The sequence below is a fragment of the Elephantulus edwardii genome, unplaced genomic scaffold, assembly GCF_000299155.1.
Source record: "Elephantulus edwardii isolate Elephantulus edwardi_28Jun2011 unplaced genomic scaffold, EleEdw1.0 scaffold00021, whole genome shotgun sequence".
Classification (NCBI taxonomy): Eukaryota; Metazoa; Chordata; class Mammalia; order Macroscelidea; family Macroscelididae; genus Elephantulus; species Elephantulus edwardii.
The window spans coordinates 2,066,873-2,071,887 of NW_006399771.1; the positions used below are offsets into that span (position 1 = coordinate 2,066,873).

The window sequence follows — 5,015 nt, forward strand, 5'->3', positions numbered from 1 at the left end:
TGCCTCAGAAAACCTGGCAGGTGTGGGTCAGTCCCACCTCTGTGGTATACAGCAGGAACAATTGCTTGTTTTGAAAACTCTGTGATGGTCCGTGCACTGGACTGAGCACTAACTGAAAACCTAGAGGTTTTAATCTACCCAGAGGCACCTTGGAACAAAGGCCAAGAGATCTTGCTTTTGAAAACTCGGCCTTTGAGAAGCCTAAGGAGCCCAACTCCGCTCTGACTCAGATGGTTGTTGTCAGTCCAAAACAGTACCAGGTTAGTCCACACTTGTTTTCACTGTGGGCCAGTGTTGGGTATCCAACTGGTTGGGAAAGGTCCCTGCCCTGCCAGAGCTTCCAGTCAAGAAGGAGGATACAGCTGGTGGGTTGTCTAGCCTGTGCTTAATGTATGTTGTTATTATGTGCTGTTGAATCACCTGCAACTTATAGCAACTCTATGTACAACAGCTCTGAAACCTGCCCTGTCCTGAGCCAGTCTCACTGACTCTGACACAGCAATCACTATTGCCCCTGTTACTATCTCATTCTGGGTCTTCGTCTCCCTTGCTGTCCCTCCACTCTTTCAAGCATGATGTCCTTCATCAAGGACTGGTCTCCTCTGGCCATGTGCTCAAAGTATGTGAGGAGAAGCTTCAAAATCTTAGCCTCTAGGGAGAAACTTGGTTTCACCCTCTCCAAGACAGACTTGTTTGTTTTGTTGGCAGTCCATGGTATATTCAGCATCAATTCTTCTGTCATCCTTAGTCATTGTCCAGCTCTCTGATGCATAGCAAGTAAATGCAAAGATCATGGCCTGGATCAGACACACCTTTGTCTCTAGACTGACATTGTTGCTTCTCAGCACTCTGGAGAGGCCTCTCAAAGCAGATTTTCCCAGTATAATTGATGTTTTCATTTCCTAACTTCTGGTGTTGATTGTGGAGCCTAGCAAACTGCAATTATTAGCAACCTCAGTCTCTTCTCCATCTATCATGGTGCTGCCGGTTGGCCCACAGATGAGAATCTGTCTTCTCGAGGTTGAACTTCAGTCCATATTGAAGACTACAGTCCTTGACTTTCTGCAGCAAGCGCTTCAGGTCCTCCTCTATTTCATCAAGTCATCTACATAATGTAGGTTGTTGAGGAGTGGCGTCAATGGGCTTCAACAGACTGAAACACAAGGCCTGGCCCTGCACCTCCTCCTACTCACTAAAGTCACTCTACATTAATTTCCCTGTTCTTCTGGGAGCAGGATAGCAGGGTCACACCCTCAGGCTGACTAGGGTGAGGCAAGGAGGCTGATGAGGCTGGAGGGAGCCAAGGGGGCTTGTTCCCCTGCAAAGAAAGCTTTATGTAGCTCCTTTTGCCCCATGTGTTTTTTCAAATGTTAACAAGGAATGCAACTATTTCAGTTGTCTTTTACGGATAGTTGGCCTGCACGTGGCCAGTTTTCAGCCTTCCCTCCAGGAGGGGGATCTGCTTCTGGTTCTGAGTGTGCTGAAGTCCTTTGCTGTAAGCCCTCAGGATCAAGGAGGCAGGAGTGGTGAAAGATGAAGAGAGGACCCCGGTGTCTATGTCCCTCTCTGTGTTCTGTCCACCCCTTGATCGTGGATTCCACCAGCACCAAGGGCAGAGAGGGCAAGGGTGTGGCCTGCGATGACAGTGGCCTAGGCTGGCATACCAATTTCCTCACGGTGCTGTTCTTGGGTCCACTCACCCAGCGTAGAGCAGGCTTGCTGGCCCTGGGACTTCAACAGGAGCCTGCCCTCAAGAGACAAATTCTCCTCTGCCTCAGCCATCAGACTCCCCGTGGGATTCACGGGAGCCTGACCTCAAGTCTGAAGAGGCAAGTGGAGTTCCACACTCACCTAAACTGGGGGAGGGACAAGACCCCTCTTTTCCACCCTTTTCATCCCCAAAACCTCCCAGCCTGATATCCTGCAAAGCCTTCACCTGCATTGCCAAAATTGCTGTGTACAGTAATACTCTTATCGTCTTCATTTTACACGTGAGAAAACGGAGACTCAGCGATACTGAGGTTCAGGGATGCAGCATCCAAGGCCTACAGTCCTGAAGGAATTAAATTTAAAGTCAATCTTCCTACAAAATTGGAGATTTTAACTGCCCAGCCAGTTAATTTAGGTTTCCACACCTTGCCTGAAGCAGAGCATTGATGTATTGATTTTAGATAGGTGAATGTTTAGAGATCAAGAGATTGCTATGAAGATGGTATCAGAAAACCTCAAATTTATCAGGTGTCAAGTGCGGGAGTGGAGCGAGAATCTCATCCCCATCTCTATCTTTATTGACCTCCTCCTGGATCTCATATTCTCATTTTTATTCGGGAATTATTTCAACAGACAGACAATAATATAAAGGTCCGCTGTCTAAAATGCCACCATGTTTGCTGGGGAGGCTTATTTAAATATAGACAAGTGGACTTGATGGTACATAAAAACAACAAGATTTTATCCAACTTATTGAATTGGAACTTGAAACCAAATTTCTTAGACATCTCTTTTCCCCCTCAAACTAAGTGTCTCCTATTTTAAAATGTGAAAAGGGGTCAAAAAGGCCTGCCCTAGGTAACCAGCCTGATCAGATTTTAAAAGCCTCCAGTATGGCTTACTGGTGGCCTAGTGGCAAGCAGATGCGCTGCAATCCTGAAGGCATCTAGTTTGAGTCCACTAGCTGCTCCACAAGAGAAGAATAGGGAATCTCTTCATGTGCCATGAATTTCCTCTAAAAACCCACCAGAGAATCAGCTATGGGTATGTTCCAACTCAATGGTACACAGTGATGTGGCTTAGTGGTAAGGAATTGTGCTGCTGACCCTAAGGCATATGGTTTGAATCCACCAGCTGCTTCACAAGAGAAAGCTAGACCATCTTCTCTCATGCAATTCACTGCCTCTCAAAATTCATGGGATAATCAGCTGTGACTCAATGATACACAACACCACAAGTGGTGAAAACCAAAGTATGGAGGTTTGAGACCACCTAGAGATATCTCAGAAGAGAGATCTGCCTATTCATTTCTGAAAAATCTGTGGAGCACAGTTCTGCCCCGACACACATGGTAGTGTCACAAATCTCCACTTGACAGAAGCCAGTTTCTTAATTAGGTGCTTAGACCGCAGAAGGGAGAATCCAAGGCCTTGGCTAAGATACTGGACTTGAACAGCACTTAATTGTCATTTGATCTTCCAGGTACAAGCCTGGTGAACATGTTGCTGTGTGCCACTGAGTCAGAACTGGCCCATAGCTGACCCTCCGGCAGGTTTTCAGAAACTGTTAATCCAATTGGAAGAGATTGCCCATCCTTCTCTCACTAACAAATTAAAAGTATATATGTGATCCTGAAGGCACATGGTTCGAATCCACCAGATATTCTACTGGAGAAGGAGGAGCAATCTCCTCCTATGCCAATCGGATCTGATTCGATTGTAGACAAAAGAAAAGGGGAAAAATAATAAATTTTTAAAAATTAAAAGTACACATATGAAGGTCAGCTGAATGTCAAAATTACACCAGATGCAAAAGTTATTTCTGAAATGGTTGCTGTCTGGATTAACCATGCTTCAGATCTTGAGACAACAGCAATGGTGATAAAATATGACATTTAAGAAAATTAGTTGGTTACTATTGTGTTTAAAGTAAAGTCAAGTAGTTAAAACTTCTTTAGTTGCTCTCCAATTGAGAAATCTAATTCCTTCAAGTCTAAAATATTTTACTAAAATAAAAATATTCCTTAAGTAAAACTGATGCTTCTTCCTTTTATTTTGTGTTGTAAAGCAAACAGTTCAACATAAGTTATCACTGTCCTCTTTTCCTTCCTTGTACTGCAAAGAACCTGGTATTGCCATGGGCCTCCCTGCCGAGTGTAACCGATATGTTAAAACAGGCCTTATACCAAGTTCTACCTCTGCAGAGGCGTCCCTGACGCCACGATCTGCATCTTTGACTTGAATCAGTAGATAAGTGCATGAGCTGCCACGCTGTGGCCACATGGTCTCTGATGAACGGGAGCAGCTCTCTTCAGAAGCCCTGAGGCTGCCCTCACTGGGACCAACAAGTTCTTGGTGAAAAGTTGTGGCAAAGATGGCTTTCACATCAGAATCAGCTCCGCCCTTCCCGTGTCATTCACATCAACAAGATGCTGTCCTGTGCTGGGGCTGACAGGCTCCAAACAGGTATGTGAAGTGCCTTTGGAAAACCCCAGGATACAGTGGCCAGAGTCCACATGGGCCACGTCATCATGTCCATCTATACCAAGCTTCAGAAAAAGGATCATGTGATTGAGGCCTTCCAGGGCACCAAATTTAAGTTCGCTGGGCACCAGAAAGAAGAGCCACATCTCCAAGACGTGGAACTCAGGCTGATGAGTTTGAAGACCTGGTGACTGAGAAGCACCTCATGCCCCAGATGGTTGTGTAATTAAATACATTTCCACTTACGGCCCTTCAGACAAGTAACAAGTCCTGCATTCATGAGTATCTTGGTTAGCACTGCCCTGTCTGACCTGTGCAAGAATAAACTGACCTTTTTTACTCTTAAAAAAAAAGAAAACAAAATAAAATATCCACTGTCAAACAAAACAAGGTACACATATGAGAGGTGGTCTGACAACTAGAAGTTGATTATTAATTACTCATGTGCAAGTTCAACTTGAAGTTAAATTAGAACAAATCCATGGGAACCAAAATATGACCTTCAATCTATTCCACCTGAATTTAAAAGCCATCTCAAGAATAAATTTGATGCATTGAACACTAATGATTGAAGACCAAATGAGCTGTGGAATGGTATCATCTATGAAAAATGCAAAAGGTCATTACAAAGAGAGTGAAGAAAGAAGACAAAAAGGGATGTTGGAAGCAGCTCTGAAAAATTGAACTAGAATGTAGAGAGGCCAAAACAAAGGGGCGAAATGTTGAAGTAAAAGAGATTAACAGATGATTTCAAAGGGAAGCTCAAAAAGACAAAGTGAAGTGTTACAATCAAATGTATAAAGAACTGGAATTAGAAAACCA

At 44.2% G+C, this 5,015-nt stretch overlaps 1 pseudogene; it reads left to right on the forward strand.

Annotated features, from left to right (window-relative positions):
• Nucleotides 1–3,558: 3,558 nt before the first annotated feature.
• LOC102860718 lies at nucleotides 3,559–4,475 on the forward strand (annotated as a pseudogene).
• Nucleotides 4,476–5,015: the final 540 nt, after the last annotated feature.